Here is an 18,370-nt window from a genome sequence, read left to right as displayed (position 1 = left end):
GGACATTAATAGGGAAGTCAAGTATAGCCTTTCTTTTTTGCATTGGGAGAGTCTTTTTTTTATGTCTTCCCTTACTAGTGTAAGATGATCCATATTATGCAGTAAAGGGTTCCCATTCAAAGCTGAGCATCTCAACATAACAGTCCACTAGTTGAGAGAGAGCTTGAGAAAACAAAGGGACTTTGACAGAATGGATTGATGGGCTGAGGTAAATTATATGGCCTTCAACAAGGTCAAGTGCTGGGTCCTGCACTTGGGCCACAGCAACAACTCCATGCAATGCTACAGGTTGGGGGAAGAGTGGCTGGAAAGCTGCTTGGCAGGAAAGGGAGCTTGGTGGTGCTGATCAACAAGCGGTTGAATATGAGCCAGCAGTGTGCCCAGGTGGCCAAGCAGGGGCATCCTGGCCTGTATTAGGAATAGTGTTGCAAGCAGGTCTAGGGAAGTGATCCCCCCCTGTACTCTGCAATGGTGAGGCCCTACCTTGAGTACTTTGTGCAGTTTTGGGCACCTCAATACAAGAAAGACATTGAGGTGCTGGAGCGGGTGCAGAGAAGAGCAGGTAGGCTGGTGAAAAGTCTAGAAAGCAAGTCTTATGAAATTCAGGTGAAGGAACTGGGGCTATTTAGTATAAAGAAAAGGAGGCTGAGGAGAGACCTCATTGTTCTCTGCAAATATCTGAAAGGACATTGTAGAAAGGTAGGTGCTGGTCTCTTCTCACAAGTAAATAGTGATAGCACAAGAGGGAATGACCTAAAGCTACACCAGGGGAGGTTTAGGCTGGACATTAGGGAATTTTTTTTCCCTGAAAAGGTTGTCAGGCATTGGAACAGGCTGCCCAGAGAGGTGGCTGAGTCACTGTCCATGGATGTGTTTAGAAGTCATACAGGTGTAGTGCTTGGGGATATGGTTTAAGGATGAATATGTGTTCTGGTTTGGTTTGGTGGGGTTTTTGGTAGCGGGGGAAGGGCCCCAGGATTGGCTACCATAAGAATCTGAGAAGCTCCCACTGCTTCCAAAACCAGCCAAAGATCCATTAGAGGGACACTAGATGCACCGCAGCAATTAATATACTAAAGAATCAACATAACACCTGAGCAGAGAGGCACCTGGGGGGAAAGTTTCCCTGCAGCCCATGGCGAGATGGCAGCTGTGCCCCTGCACTCATGGAGAAACGTGGTGGAACATTCCCTGAAGGCACCAGGAGGGATGAACTTGGTGGCTGTTCCCGAAGCCCCCGTGACTCTGTGGGAAGCCCAGGCTGGAGCAGCTCCGGACCTGGTGGGAAGGACTCAGGAAGGAGAGGTTCCTGGAGGACTCTCTGCCATGGGAGGGACCCCATGGGGAAGCAGGGCAGGACTGTAAGGGATCCTTCTTCCTGAGGAGGCAGGAGCAGCAGGAACCCCCAGCCTGTGAACTGACTCCAAACCCCATCCCCTGTCCGCCTGTGCTGCTGGGGGGAAGGAGGGAGAGAAGCCGGGAACAGAGGGATTTGGGCCTGGGAAGAAGGGAGGGGTGGGGTAACATCTGCAAGCCCTGCTCTGTGTGTGTCTGGGTCCTGGGTGTGTGTGATTAGTGTGAAATTAAATTGTTAATTTTCCCCAAGTTGAGTCTGTTTTGCCCAGGACCGTAATGGGTGAAGATCCCTCCTTGTCCTTTGTCTCAACCCGTGAGGTTTGTCCTCCTCACCCCAGAGTGTGTGTGTGTTGGGGGCAGTTGAGTGAGCAGCCATGGGGCTGATCCTTTGTTGTTGTGTTGGGCCCAAACCACAACAACATGATAGAGTAGGGTTAAATGTTGGACTTGATCATAAAGGTCTTTTCCAGCCCAGATGATTCTATGATTCTGTGAAAAGTAAGTTAAGCCGAAGTAATGAAAGTATTTGTTCTTAAACCATTCCTGCAAAAATCAAACAAAATGTTTTGCTTCTTTCATCTTTCCATCTGAAAAATTGACAGTGTGGCCTGTGTCATTAAAGGACTCCAACTGCTTTGCAATTACACCTTGTTCCTCTTTCCCCTATATTCCATCTTAAAGTGATGAATCTTCAATCACCGCAATTTTTGTTGGTGCTGACAATGAGAGGATGGTCTTCTGACAGCTCTGGAGAACCTGTAACTCCTGTTATTTCTTGAAGTATTTGGCTAGCTAACATGAAGGCCAGATGCTTGGTTACATTTATCAAGTTTCCCTTTTCTATGCTAGTGTTTCTGTCTTGGTAACGACTGACTTTGTCACCAAGCTGCCTTATTTTCTGACCCTGTGACATCAAGCATATCAATTGATTGAAGATGGGCCCTAGACTTAGCTGGCTAGAACAGGGCCTAGTCTTAGGATTTACAGGAACAGATGGCTTCTGCCCCTGTAACCAGCAGCCTTAGTAGTATTTTTAAGACATCTGAAGACACCTTTGCATTGGCAAGGGTGAGAACTCAACACATTTCCATGCATCCTGCTGCATGCTTTCTGATTAAAATCTGGAGGAGGATTTGAGCTCCTGGCAGTGGTTATGATTTTGGCAGCCATAAAGCTACTTTTAAACACCCTGCTGTGTCAGGGTGCAGATCAAGGTGCAAAAACATTCCTCTGAAGAGCTTATTTTCCTTAGATAGGGAAGACTGAGTTGTATGGAGCTAACCAGTGGCAAGGATTTAGAGTTACCAGCAGCACAAGATTTTATTTTTTAAGCACAATTTCCTCCCACAATTTGTTTTTCACATACGGCCTGTCACTACTTGACATGTTTGGCTGTTCATCTCTGCAGATAAATGGACATACCAAAAAGATAGGCAGACATACTGGCACCAAAACAGTTTTACTTAAGTCACTTTACAGGAGGTACTCAAGTTAGTCTGAAGAAACAAGAATATGGAGAAGACTCTAATCTCAAGGGTTTGGGTTTTTTTGGTGTGGGTTTTTTTTTGGGGGGGTGATCTTTTGAGCAGAAATATCAGCTATCTGCAATTCAAAGTGAGAGGCTGAGTATGGGGGGGCTGATGCTTCCCATTTTGCTTTTAAGAAGGTCACAGTGAAAGCTTGTGATTTAATATTTTGTATTCAACTGCCTATGACAAAGACAAAGAAGAGGGGTTTGTCAGAGTGCTATCAAAAGAGAGCAAGCGAAAGAGAAAGATCTGTGTTAGATTTTTAAGATATATTTGAAAGAATGAAATAAAAAAAAATGCTTTCAAATCCTCAGGGACTTTCCAATTTATCAAGAAAGACACATTCTTCCTAATGAAAGGTTACTGACCTTCATGAATGTGACAGTTCAATTACAGCCCATTCATATGCAGAGCAGCCGTTGATAAAGGATTTAGGAAATGTGACTAGCATAGCAAAAAAAAAAAGGAGGGGGGAATGTCTAGAAAATTATTTTTTATTGTGGAGCAAGAAATATAAATAAGATTCAGTCAGGTAGTAGAACCTTTTCTTCTCTGGCCCAGCAACCCATTAGATTTGCTTCAGTGAATACATTGACTTTTTCCTCTTCTTTTTTCTACTAATATTTCTGTCTTTTTAATCCTCTGAACTACTAAACCTAACAAATCATAAAGCCCTTAGGGTGCTGAAATGCAGGGTTTCAAACATTTTTTCCCTCTGACTGGCAGAGAAAGCTGGAATGTGTCCTAATGTTATTTTAAGTGCTTGACTAGTATTTAAACTCTTAAATGGATGGAAAGTTAAAGCAGCAGCAAATGCACATACATGTACCCCCCCCTTTACTTTTCCTTCCACCTTCTCCTCCCCCTGCTTCCCCCCACACACTGAGCTTGGCCTCTCCAAGGCTGTTAATAGCCAAAGCAGATATTGGCTAGACTCTCTGGAGCCAGCCTTCAGCCAATGGAGGGTGACACCTGTGAGCTGATGTTTGTTGAACTCCTCCAGGTGTAGGAAAGATGCTTAAACTGACATAAGGCAGGAGCTGTAAAAACAGGCAAGTATGTCACTCATACATACAGCTCCCTGGAAGATCCCACGGCCAAGTCGTTGCGAAACAACTAGAAAGAAAGAAAAATATTTCACTTGCTTTGAAAGAATTCCAGATTATCTGTTTATCTATACACACACACACACTCACAGGTCTAGGCTTATGCACCGTGCTGTGCACACATGAGGTATGTAGAAAATAACAAGAGGCATATGTCCCTACATACACACATACAAACCCATGTTGTGTTTTCAGGTGATAGGCTGAGGAGTTGTTGGAGTTTGATGGGGACAATCCTTTGCTTAGTGTAAGCTCTCACAGATGGTCCCAGATGGAGCACTTGAGGTGGAGGTTTAGTGCTCACCTATATTAATGTTAGGTCCTCATTACATGGAAGACGCTGCTTTCCATGGAGTAGCAGATTCTTGACTTTGAGCAAGTCCTCAAATCCAAGTGCAGTCAGATGGGCATGTAGAAGTCCTAAAACTGTCTGCAGAAGTCAGAGCCAAAAGACACTTGTTGACCTTCCCTCAGTATCTGTGAAATGGCAGGCATGTTTCTGAGGAATGAGAAGCTGGGTTAGGTGGCACTACCTCTGCCCAGATACAGGGCTGAAGGTTTCCACACTGCTCAGGCTGGGAAGAACATCAGGGACAGACTGTGAGAGCTCTTTTCTTCCTAGCAGAGCAACTGTGGGGAAAAGAGGCCAGTGCAGAATATTTTCTCCTTCCGTTTTGGCCGATTACAGTTTCTGGGAAACTAGCACCACTCTCAGTACTTCAAGCTGCTGCATTAGGTGTTTGTCTTCCCTGCTGTGTTACCTTCTCTGAGTAAATTTCAAGACCTATGCCTCGTGGATATTTTGGGCACCGTGCTTACTGGGTGGTGAAGTTTGTGTATATTCTCAGGAAAGTCCTGAGGAGCTTGTTCCTGAAGTCTTGAGGCTTTTCACCAGTAATCACCCATTGGTACTGACTGCTTTGAAGACTCTCAGCTTCTGTTGGTTCATTCAGGTTTAGGTGATCATTGTAGAGGAAAGAACACTCCCTTGTCCTTAGTCTAATTTTAGATCAAGGGCTGGCATGGTATTGGCTTTGGCAGCACTGAGTGATGATGTCTCATACTGATGTATACAAATGAAGTAATCAATCTGTCTTTATTGGTTCTTTCAGATGACTTTGAAATGCATAATTGGAAGGTATTGAATTATGGAAATCATAGTAGAAATTTCCAGGATCCCTTTGGAATGGTCACATTCTGGCTTCTCTTTTAAGTTTGTCTGATCAAAGGGCTTTTTAAGGCATAATGCTTTGTTCTCCCTTTTGTTCAGCACATACCTGAGATTTTCAGGAGGGTGTTAGGAGTTCCCAAGAGAAATTAATCCAATACATTCCCACGAGATCTGTTTCCAAGAAATCTGTCGATGCAGTGTAACAAGCAACCCAATGTAGTGTCTGTTTTGGACACCCTGAATTTTTTTACATGTCTCTTGCTTTTCATGGTAGTATGCTGCCCAGCCTGCACTAGGAGCTGTAGGAAGGCTCTAACACATAACCCCTGTCATAGCTTTTAGCTGTCTCATAGCATGATAAGATTAGAATCAAAGCCCTTTGAGCACTAGAGGAGCTTCCTAGTAGTATGCTCACCACTTGCTTTTAATGTTGAAAAGAAAAACAAGATAAAGGGATTGAAAATGTTGACATTTTTAAATCCAGAAAACCCCTTTGGAGTCTCCCTGTGGCATTGTAGGTAAGGTCCCAATCCAGCAGAACAGTTAAACATGGAAACTGGAACATTTTTTTTATCTGAACTGAGGCCTGTATAAATTATATTTAAAATGGGGACAGTACAAGAACTAATCCGAGTACATTCTATAAAATTCCCTATGTCACTCCTCAAATATGTCTTCTGCAACCTGCTGTAGTCTGTTTGGACTATGTTATGATAGAAAATGTTTACTGGAATTCATCCGGGGGATAACTTCTCTGCAATGTTTTGTCTTTGCCTTGTGTAGATACTGCATGCCATCCAGGCTTGGTTTTTTTTTTTCCTTGTAAGATCCTCAAAACAAGGCTATAAAACATTTGGCACAGAAAATCTTTACTGTCTTTGTAAATTAGGCTTGCTTTTCACCACTAGTAAAATGTATTTAATTTACTTCCAGTGGTCAGTGGGTAATTTGAACAACTCTAATTTTTAGATAGCTTCATTTTTGTGACAGATTTTAATATTCAAATTCAATTAAAAGCCATCTTTAAGGAATGCAAAATAATAAGAATAATTGTCAGTACCAGCATCATGAGCACAGTTCTGTTCACATTTGCTTTGGTTAAAAAGACAGTCTTTGTTTTCTGCTTACATTTAATTGGCAAGGTTCCTTTAAAGTTTACTCTTGGCCCTGAGACTTGAAAGTGCAGTCAGGCATGTAGCAGAGAGCAGCCCTAAGAGGCAGGATGCATAACCTCACCAGCTAAAGCTCACAGGCCGTGAGGGGGATGCTCACCAGGGGAAAAAACACAGTCCACTGCTGCTCAGACTAGCATGAACCTTACATACTGCATGCTTTGCTGATTGATTAAAACTAGTCATCCTTAGAGGTGAATCACCTAAGGAATTACAGTAAGTCACAAAGATGGTTTTATGTAGTGTATTTTTATGTAACAGACTCTTTCAGGATGAGGACTTTGTTTGCAGTCAGTGCAAGTTTGTTGGTGACTCCTGTTAGCTTGCTGGCCAAGGCAGGTTCTCCTGAATCAGTTCACGTGGAAACCAAACTGCACCTGAGCAAACATTGGAAGGTGGGGAAGGAATTGCTTTCATTTTGCAGCCACAGAAGTTAGAGTGACTTCTGCATGTTCCAGTAGGGAAAACTTTCTCTTATGGCTGATTGTTTGATAAGATATGGCAGGAATTAATTTTAGTGGAGCTAGTAACCATGAATTATTGTATGGCTGTCCCAGTTCTAGCTGGATTTAGAGGTGTATCTGGAGGAAAAATATTACCCAGGTTCTGTCTCTCAGTTGCTCTGATGCCCTCAGTCAACTGGTGTGAGATAGCATACAGGGAAGCATTTTTATATGTATTCTCTAGATACCAAAAAAAGTAAGCAAAGAAACATACGTGACAGTCCATCTGCTTCTTATGGTAGGCTTAATGGAAGACCACTGCATGGTGATGCTGTGGGAAGGGCACAGTTTCAGCTCAGCCTGAACAGCCTCAGGAGCAGAAGTTCAGGTCCTATGTGCAGAAGAACATTGTGGCCAGCCCAGCAAAATGGCTTATGAAAGAAAACTCATCCCATTGATAGTCAGCTGCTGGATCAAACTGTTGACAGATTTCTTTGTGTGAAGTCAGGGTGTGGGAGGGGAAAGAAAAATTCCTTTTCCAGGCAGATGTGATGCACTACAAGTGTGTGCTAGCAATCCTCTTTTCACCTGGGCAGGAGATTTCGATATGGGCATAAATTCTTCCACATGCTCTTTAAATTTGTGGTGAAGAAGTGATACAGGCACAGCAAATTGTCTGTCTTACTATTATCTGTCTGGGCTAGCATATACTTTACATTTTAGGGCAGAAACCCCTCTGTCTAGTGTCTAACAACATATTGATAGCAAAAACTGGATCCAGACAGGCAATGTTGGCTTATATCCAGAAAATGCTACAACTGTATGTGTATATATCAAACCCGAAGTATTTAAACAGACCCCAACTCTGGAGTATCAAAGTGTCTAGAAAACACATTTCTTCAAAAGAGCCTTTTCTACTTTGGAAGAAGAAAGAAAAATAGTAAGAGGCAAGATATATTACAAAATCTGGGCCTCAGTCCAGGAAAAGCACAAGTTTCCAAGATCCTCACATTTTTACATTATGGCCTATATTGAGGTCAAACCTTTTTAAGGTGCAGATTTTTTTCTTCTGGGTACTTGAAGAGGAAACAATGTGGGTTCCTTTCCGTTTTATTTCTCTATGATGCAAAAGGAATCCTGTGATGTTTGTTTTTTAAAAAGTTGTGGCTTCTTTTTTATTGCTAAATTCTCTTGTCTTCTGGTTTGCAAGGAGTCTTGCTGGAGCTCTTAGGGCTGAGTTTTGTAGATCCATCCTTGAAGAGAAAGGATACTGAAACTGACAGACTTTCTTCAACGTGTTTTTGTAGCAATCAAAAGAAGCCTAAGAAGCTTGAAACTTCTGAGTCTTTGTTCACTGAAAACAGACTTTGCTTTCCTTGTATTATGATAATCATATTTTTTTCAGTTTGCCAGAGTCTCACTATAGCAGTGAGGTAAAGCATTAATTACTATTGTCTGGAAAGAAGGGGCTGGAAAAAAATAACTCATTAGTTAATTTCTTCTGACCACAGTAAAGGAGAGTATAGCCAAGAGATTGCTCTGCTACAGGTACCACCCCCTTAGACAGCAAATTGGTATCCAAGGCTGCTTTTCGAGGCTTCTCATGGGTTCCCTTGAGGGCATTGCTGGGGTGACTCCAGATCAGGACTGTTCAGCCTGACAAGGAAGCTGGCCCTGGCCTACTAGTTTGTACCTGGTAATAGTTACAGCAGGTATATTATGTATTGCTGTCTGCCCTTGGCCTTGCTGGGAATATTCTCCTGTGCAGTTCTGGAGTGCCATTACAATGGTCTGTCTTTGTTCCATGCATCTCCTCTCCTGCAAGGAAAGCCACCAGAAGGGACAAGGCTACTAGAAAATTGATTGTCTCATAATCCCCAGTGACTGGAATAGCCCTGCAATCTTGCTAGAGACACCATAATTTACAGTGAAAGCTGAAACCACGCAGAAGAGTCAGTCTCTAGGTTTCAGTCCTGGGCGCTTTCCAGGGTGAACTCTGCATTTCCACAGACTTGATAATTTCCATGTTGCTTTCTGGCCTGTTATTGAATTAAGTAGTAGCCACTAATCTCAGTGTCTCGTACTGAGAAACCTGGGAAGTCAATGCCTTCTACTTCTGCTTCATATAAGAGAAGCTTGTTTCATATACAATGAAAAACAAGGGTTTTATTTTTTTCTGTTAGAGAATGTGTGGGTAGGAAAACATCCAATCTGTCAGACTCTTCATGACTAATAAATATTAACTGCTTCAAGTCTTCTAATTATCTCAATTTTAAAAAATCTGTGGCCAACTACTTAAATATTTAACCATCTGCCCAAAAGCACTCTTGGAGGTTTATTCTACAACATACAGGCAACGTTATTGAAAATGGAAGCTTTTAATACAGTGTTTAGATGGATACAACACTGATTTTTTTTTCCTTAAGTTCATAGCGTGTTCGATTTTGTTAAAGTTTCCACAAAACGACACCCCCAGTTTCCTCTAGACATTCTTCCATTTGAAAATGCCTGAAGATCAAATTGGCACAGAAAGGTTGAAAAACAGCCTGTGTTAGGGGATTGAACTGTTAGATAACCCATGTTGAACACGATGGAGCTACCCACAGGATATGCCCATTGTCTCTTCTGTGTGATGCAATAACTAAACACAGTAGGATGCAGGCAGAACAAGAATAATTACACTCATTTTCAATTCAAGCTTAGCAAAGCAGATGTATACCAGCTGGGCTCCCAACTCGTGGTCTTCTCACTTTCACTTTCTTTTGCATTCTTTGCTCCTCTTGATCTGGTAATGTCTGTAAGACTGATGCCTTGGAGGGAAGAAAGGGAGAGGGAGAGAGACTTTGAAATACCAGGCAGCAAGCAGGAACAAACCAGACAGCAGGTAATGTTTCAAAGCTTCTGGTCAAGATGAGTCATCAAGCCCTGAGGCCTTCTGTGCCTTCATATCCCCAGAAGTCTTCTGAATTCCAGAAGCTTACTGACCTCTTTAAAAGTAATCATGAAAATCAATACTATATTTGATCCTTGCATGAAGGTATTGCAACAAATGGCACTAGATCTTTTGAAAAGAAGAATAACATTTTTATCTTAACATTGTAAAATTGCCGTGCTGAAGACTACCTCCTGGCTCACATGCTTAATTATGTAATGACATCCAGCTGGACTACAAAGGCCTCATGCAGAAAGCCAAGCTTCTCTGAGAATCAAACATCTGGTAGGAAATGTTTAGGCTCTGAGATCCTCTGATACAAAGTGATGTTTTTGAGGAAGATCCTATCTTGTATCATTTTTATGGTGCTCTGCTTAGGACAGAGCAATCAAAACAAGCCCATTCTCAATACAAAGATGCAAATTGCTGGGGGGAGACAGAGCAGACTGCTGCCTGGTTTCACCAACACATGAAGAAAATGGCATTCAACCAAGGCAAAGAGCCCTGCTGAATTCAGGAGAAATTCGTGGAGAGGTGACTGCCTCCTTTCAAGATGTCAGGTAGTGTTTAATTTCAATTTCTTAAAAAAAATTATTTGTGTGTGTGTGTGAAAGCTCTGAAGTGCTTGTTTTATGAGTTAGGATCCCGGGATGTCTGCCACATTGGCTAATGTTTCAGTCTGAATTACATGTGGGACTTGCACGTCTTTCTTGTATTCTGGGTTGGGATATGTACATCTTATTTGTTTATGTAACAGTTGTCTCGTACATAATGAAGTGCTAAGAGAAACAGTATGTGCAGCCTTGAGTCTGGAGGTTGAGAATAAGTATTTCCACTAACAGTGCACCAAGGACATACTACAACACAATCTCTAGTATTGATCCTGACAGGGACCTCACACCATCCCTGCCAGTAGTAAGGTCTATTAATGGAGCTCTGACTCTGGTTATGTAATGCATTAATGGCTGAAAGTTCTTTTTTTCAGTGAAGAGGTGCAGAGCAGCTTCACTTCCCATCATTTTTCAGCTGAAGACAAGGATTGAATGTTGCTTCACAAGCAGCGGTTTCAGATGTTCTCTGGATGAAGAGTGTTGCTTTTAGTATCTTTAATGTGACTAAAAATTTTGTGCTCTCTTTATGAGGTACAGCAATTACTTGCAGGTGATTTTCTTTTATTTTCTATTCATTGTGCTTGGCACTGACTAGGTGAAAATGAGAAGAATGTCTTGTTATGACTTTGTAGACATTCCTAAATTCAAATAAAGAGAGAAGACTCTCTTAACATGATCAGAGACCTACCATTTTCTCAAGGATGGAAGGGCTGACACCAACTCTGATTAACTCCTGTTAAATGAGCTTTCAAGCATGCCCTGCTCTCCCAGTCCTCCCATGAGTGAAGGTTGTATCCATATTGCTATTAGAAGCAATTATGTATGGAGGAAGGTTATAACATTATAAGAAACTGTAGCACACAAACAAGTTTTAATGTTGGACTAAGGCTCCCTGGAGTTGGTCGGGATATGTACAAAGACTGAGTTCCCATTCTGTCACTGTTAGCTTGAACCTATTGGTCTTCTTCAACTCCTGTTCAAAGACAAAGGCTCCTTAGGCATTACCACTCTTCACTGATTGTGCTGTAATCTGAGCTTTACTTTAGCTTTGCTCTTTTCAGTCACTTGATTCCAAGGTTATTCTTTCTCTCTATACAAACTAGTCAGATCATTTTCTGTGAGTATCCCAGTTCAGTGGGATCTCCCAAAAGGCTGTCTTCCTGAAGGACAGGTATTGAAGAAGAAAATGTCACAATTGGAGGAAAAGAATTATGACAGAAGAAGAAGGAAATGTGAAAGATATCTAATATCTAAGTTGTAATACTTTGTAATCAAGTGTTAGCTTTCTCCTGTCTCTGAATATTCTAGTTTTTTCTAGCTTTTCAGTAAACTCTCCCCTATTCGGCTTAGTGCGTGTATGCATATATATATGTATGTATGTATTTGTGTGTGTGTATATAGAGAGATACATGCCACAGTTTGCTTTAGGTAAATGTATAGTTGCTGATAGCTGAAGCAACAAAAGTAGGAAAATTAATATATAAAGGAATGGATCTCCTAAGGGTTGTATAAGGCAACAGTAAATGAGCTTATATTGTCTTTTGATTTCATAGAAAAGTCCATGACTGTGCATCTAATAAACTCATGAAGGTTGGGACACCAGAGTGGTGGAATGCATTGTCAATGAATGCAGTCCTTTTTCAACTGGTGATGTATTTTCAGTAGGCAGATGATATCAGCAGGCACAGCAGAAATGAGATGCGGTGTACTCCTTCTCTGGAAGAGAGCTGCAGCTTCTGATTTCTATGCCTGGAATTTTTTATTCTCCTTTGCTTGCTTTGGTAGTCAGGTGGTGCTATCAACTTCATAAGAGCTTTTGTTTAGGATTGGGTTTGTTTTTTTTTCATACTTTGGCTGAATGTAAATGAAGATTTCAGGCTGCCAAGAGCAAGCCCATAAATAAGCATAACCAAAGCAAAACTTCACTTATATGTTAAGCAAAAAGTCTGGTGTAACCCTAACTCAGTCATGCCCTCCAGGGTTGTCAAATTAGTAGCAGTGTGCTGGTTTTCCTGCCTGTGGTGACCCCAGTGACAGCAGCTTGGTACAGAAACATCCAGGAAGGTTTCAAGTAGTTGAAATGTAGGTAGCAGTTAAGTCATGGCAATGCAGTACACAGCACACATTCATTAGCCATACTTTTTCACGTAGGTTTGCTGAGCTCTGTGTTGCCACAACTACTCTTGGTCTGCAGATGGATTTTAAGTCTAGCTTGGGGTATGCACAGAAAGCACAGCACTTCTGTGCTGCACAGAAGCCATCATAAGCCTGCAATGTAGACATAGCTTCAAGTACTGTCAGCAAGCTTGCACTGAAAGGGCCTTGCTGTTCTCCCATCTCCCAGGGGAGATGAGTGAAAAAGAGGCAAGGTCACAAAGTGGGAGCATCTTGGCCTGTGACCAGGGAGAATCTCTATTGCAGTCCTTCTCAAGCGAGCTTGCTTGTAGAGTCTAAAATCTCTTAAGTGCAGATTCAAGGACTCAGTTATGATTAAGACCTCGTCCACTGTCCATTGAAGACTTCCACTGACTAAGAGGGGCAGCTGAAAGGGTGTGAAAAGCCAGAACCTGCAAGCAAATAGTACTTTTCCATGTATTATACCCTCCATTTCAATATTTACATCCTAAATCACTCTTCAGCCATTTGAAGGCTTTGACCCAAATGGCTCTACCTGGCTTAAGGAGTCTTTCCCAAGAGATAACCTTTCCCTTCTCTGTAATTAACTGTCAAAAAACATATTAGGCTTTTCTCCCACACTGCCTAGTCATCTCTCTTAAAATCCAATTTGGGAAAAAAATATTGGCAAACAATGTACTGAAGACAGGATTTTTAGTCAATAAAAATGTGTTTTATGAAAAAAGGAGCGAAAGAGTTAAAAAAGTAAAACAAAGTCCTTTCTAAGCCTTACATTTTGGAAACATTGATGGAACTAGTTTTTCACTGTTTTACCAGTACTACTTCCAAGCTTCCTTCCCACGCTGTTGTGCAAGTTACTTGCAGAGTTCTCAGGGATACAAATCTTTACCAAGCCTGACTCTTAGTTTCTCTGACAAATGCTCATGCTGTGAAAGGAGAGGCATTCGGCTGCCCTGGGTTGAGCAGGCTGTCAGACATCCTCAGAGAACTTACCACGAAAAGAAGCTTCTTCAGAACTTCGTTTAAAGTGAGGGCTGTTAATCAAGACCTTGATGGTCTTATAATAGAGGGGAGGAACCATTTAAAGTCAAGAAACTGCAGTATATGAAAGTCATGAAATTGAAATGAATGCATCTTTTGCCAGCTGGTTTCACACCCCCAGTTGGCAATCCACAAAGGTTTAGAGGGGGAATTAAATCCATTTTTCAGCAGAAATAACTATTTTTGTGATTATCATATAGATTCCATGAGCTACACTTTGGTCCTATCAAGGCAGGCAGGCAGCTGCATGAGAGGTGGAAAGAGAGAAAATGATTGAGATGAAATCACCACCAACAGCTACTGCAGGCAGGAAGGCAGCATTGGATCCCAGCCACAAGCCTTCTGCAACCTGGTTTGAATGGGCCTGATGGGATGACATAATGTAACCTACACTGAATGAGGTACGTGGAAAGCTGTCTGACATGGGGCTCTATTTCAAAGAAAAAATACAGATTCCTTCCAGGCTTTAATTGCTTTTATTTTACTTGTGTTGCTCCTGGGGCTACGATTGCCTTCATAAAATGAGATTAAAAAAGTAGAGTGAAATAACATTCTAAACCAGAGTCAAGTGAGCAGGGCTTGGAGAAGAAAGGGTTTTTTTAAGTGGCAGTTTTTAAACCAGCTGAAAGGCCTGAATGAATTGGAGACTTAAGTGTCTTCTCTCTTTATGGGGTACAGTTCTATTCTTGTTGGGGCTTTTTTGTGATTGGGTTTGTTTTGGTTTTGCTTTTTTTTGGTTTGTTGGTTTTTTTGTTTCTTTGTTTTTTTTCCAAAAATCACTGGCCTTTTAAGTCCATTAAGTGTTATTAGGGTGGAAGTGAATTTGGTCAGGAGATGGCTGCCTTACTTTAGAACTGATGACTGAGCTCCCACCTTTAGCAGCTCTGGGCACAGTCATATTCTCCAAGCATAAATGCTGCTGCAACTGAGCTTCCAGCTGCAGAGCAAATCTGTTTCATGTATCAAAGGTCAGGATCAAGTCCTCTGCTGTGAACTGCAGGAGTATAAATTCCTTCTGGCAATTGGACCTATGTTGTCTTGTGTGTCTTCTTAGCCAACAATTGTGGTGCCTGCTGTGTCAGATAGCAATTCCCCCATCCCCCTTTGGATTCCTGGAAACTCATCCCTGTGCACAGAGCATATGTATCTCTTGAAGTCCAAATTTATGCCCCCTTGTGATTATTTAAGAAGTGCCTGGGAGCCTTGTAGGGACTCAGCCCTGGGACAAACTTAAGATTAGTTTCTATTTACTGCAAAGTACCGGAAGGTGTCGTAGCCAAACATCTCTGGCAGAGAACAGCCAACAGCATCCTTCTAGCTACCTCTCCTCTGGTGTGACTTGAGTGCCCAGAACAGCTCTGGCTATGCATGCAGGTGGAAGGTCAGTGTATTTCCATACTAAAACATAGGGAGGCTGAGAAGGAGAGAGTAAGATGTGATGGTTTTGAGCTCTCTTAGAAGCTGCACTAATTTATGCAGCAAAAAGTTAGGAGTGCTATCCAGAAACTCCAGGCATTGGTTTAGCAGTTACTAAATACTAGGGAGAAAAATTGCTTTTCTATCTAGAAGCTGACATGCCAGTTCTTGAAGGCTTACTGGCAATACCCCCTTGTACCTTCTCATTCCTCAGAAGATCCCACCTGTGAATATTCTTTCTGTTGTAAAATAGAAATAAAACTGGGCAAGTCATGGTTTTAGAGACTGGGTTTGGAGACTTTTTTTCAACTCTGTCTGGAAGACTCCACTGATTCACCCAGCAAAAATGAAGAGAAATGTCCACAGTCTCTTGTTGTTGGTTCACCAGTTGTTGAATACTATAGAAAAACTGCAGATCAGTAGTACACAACCTTTTCAGAACCTATGTGTCATTCTGACAACTTTCCAGGACCAAGGGGGGCAGACTTAATCTGCATACATATTAACATAAATTTACATAGGAATTGAATCAAAGATGAATGCTTGCCGTTGTTATTATTGTGTATTTACAATAAACTTCACTGTAAGTGTTGACAGCACTTCACAAAACAGAGAGGAAGACAAAACATTCTTTGAGAGTCAAAGAGTAAATGAAACACCAGTTTTCCTGAAAATGGTTCCTTATGTCTTCCCAAAAATTTGATATGACCATAGGCATTGAGGACTGCAGCTTTGAGGCTGTCAGATGGCTACTGGATTTGCATGAATGGCAAAATAAATCTGATCTTCCACAGAAAGGAATGTGCTGTGGTCTGTAGTTGGAAGGACTCATTTTTTTCTGGAATGGAGATAAGGATTTTGGAGTTTTTGCACCCTCCTCCAGCATTGTATCCTAACACCTACTTTTTTACTGATCTACATGAGTTCCACCTCTCTGAGATCTGTACAGCAATAGGAGAAGTTTCACTTACGTTTCTGTCTACTTGCTGATTAACTGTTTACCCATTGGAGCTGTCATTTATGAGTCAGAGGTGAGTTCTGAGCCTGTGCTGGAAGAGGGGTTGCAACACTGCTGCAGATTCCATGGCAAGATGAGGAGAATTTGCTTCTTCCTGGTACGGGAAAGCCAGTGGTGCACAGCAGGGTTACAAGAACAATTCCTTCATGCTATTGCATTCCAAAAGTAAGGACCCTCTCTGAAAAGAGCTTTAAATAGATGTGCTTGTGATGTGGAGCTGAAGGAAAAAAGTATTCTAAGGTTGATTTTTTTAAAAAAAATTAATCAGCAGTGGGCATTGACATTTAATAAAATGGCCTGTAGCATCCCTGGCCATAGAAGATCCTGGGAAAAACTCCAAACTGCCAACACAATTGCTGGATAAGCCAACCTAAGGGACCTGAGAGCAATGCCAGAAGAAATATCCCCTTTAACTTTCAGCCACAGTGATGCTGTGCATTCATTACCAAAGTGGTGGAAGAACAGCATGATGTGATCTGAATAAATAGTTCAATATACTTGTTTAGATCTTAGACTTAACTCTTATTTAGACTTATACTCAATGCCTTTTCTCTTGAGATAGTGCAGAATAATAAGGAAAATAATGTACATGTCCAGAACAGTTCTCTCAGTACTATGTTTTTGGAAGTCTTGTTGTTCAGGATAGGGAGGAAAATTAATTAAACATTAAGACTGAACATCTTTTCGTTCAGATACATCTGATTTAGACCCAGGATTGAAAGTGGCAGCATGAGAAACACCTTGTTTAGAACTAAGTGGTTCCCAACAATAGTTTGAGGGTCAGATATGGTACAGGTATAAAATAGGGTAAGCCCCTACAACCTTTATGAAATGCACCACTGTGGGAGCCCCATGTCTTTTGGCAGGTCTGACCTCCCTTGGCATCTTGGGTATGAGAGAAAAGTGACTGTGAGTTGGGGCTCCCAGTCCCAAGCAGTTTGCCATGGCAGCTTACCTAGTCACCCTGTGTCAGCTGCTGCTCCTGTGTGAGCTCTTAGCCTGTGGTGAGTACAAAGTAACGTGATTTATCCTAATCTTTGGTCTGAAGAGGAGGGACCAACCTCAGGCTGTAACTGCACCTACAGGAAGAGGAAATCGATCCAGTAGCACGTGTCTCTTAGTTAAGTTTTTCTGGGCTGTATGTTTCAAAAGCTTGTCTTTTATACTGTGAGTCACTTTGCTATTGGCACTATAAAACAGGAGAATGAAACAATCCTGCAAATGTTGGGACAATTATTGGCCATTTGAAAACATGTTCATGCCTTATGTCTGAACAAAAAATCCTAAATAATGTTATCCCCTTGAATCAGAGTAACCCAACTCAGCTTTTGCTTACAAATCATCTCGTAAATTATTCAGCCAGTTCCAATTTTAGGTGACTTGCTGAAGAGAATCTGGGTCATAAATTGATATGTCCTAAATTGGGCCAGTGACAGGCTGGATTATATAAGGACTTGCACTGCAGAGTCCAGGTCCTATCCCTTGCTGCAATAAATACTTTTCTTCTTTTTTTTTTTTTTTTTTAAATGGAGTATGAGATAAATCCAGGAGACTGGGAAGAAAGCCTTGGTTAAAAATAAACTGTAGCCTAGTGGTTAGAGGCATTTCCAGGTTGAGATAGGCTCTGTTCTGTTGTCTAGCCCAGACGGAAGAGGGAGCTGAAACTGATCTTCAGCCTCCCAAGGGACAGATCCAGTTGTCAATAGATGGGAAGCTGGTCATGTTCCCTCCATGTGCTTTCTGTGAGGCACCCACTTAGGAGACAAGTTCTGGGATCACGAAATTCAGTCGGAGGAATGCTTAGTTTGTGAAAGTACAGATAAAAGCATCATGGTCCTTAAAGCCAGTGTAACGTGTGTCTCCAGCAACTGAAATGTAATTCCATCATGTAACATTAAGCATCTGTAAACTTAGTTGACCAAATGGGAGGAGTCTTGATGATCTAAATTTTCATTCAGGTGCCTGTTACTTTAGTCTGTTTAGGGGTTTAGGATCAGGTGCTCTTATGTTTACTATAATCTTTTCAATTCTCTCCCCAGATTGCTATTTTGAGCTAACCTTAGTACCCACAGAGGGCTCCATGACCCATCCACCCACTGCTGAGTTTGCTATGAGACTCGCTGCAACCCTGAGCCTGCTTTTCCCTCCCATCTGGCAGCAAAAATGAACTGCTGCTGACTGAATGACCACTGATTCTCTTGGAAGCAGAGCTAGGCAAACAGCAACAGCCAACTCTGTCACCATTTGTGAGGATTTGTAGCTTGGGCTCTGAGACATCTGGCTGAGCTATTTACGCAGTCCCGTATTGCACACACTGAGGCTCTGCGTTCACATCTGGAGTCTAGACTGAGTGACTCTATGGGCTGGCCTTCAAGCCTCTGAACAGCTCATGTCCCTCTTGATCTCTCACTTTGTTTTTTTTTATTGCTTTATTGGTTT

Source organism: Chaetura pelagica, unplaced genomic scaffold, assembly GCF_000747805.2.
Source record: "Chaetura pelagica isolate M959 unplaced genomic scaffold, ChaPel_1.0 scaffold640, whole genome shotgun sequence".
NCBI classification, from domain to species: Eukaryota; Metazoa; Chordata; class Aves; order Apodiformes; family Apodidae; genus Chaetura; species Chaetura pelagica.
This window is presented reverse-complemented; position numbering follows the sequence as displayed.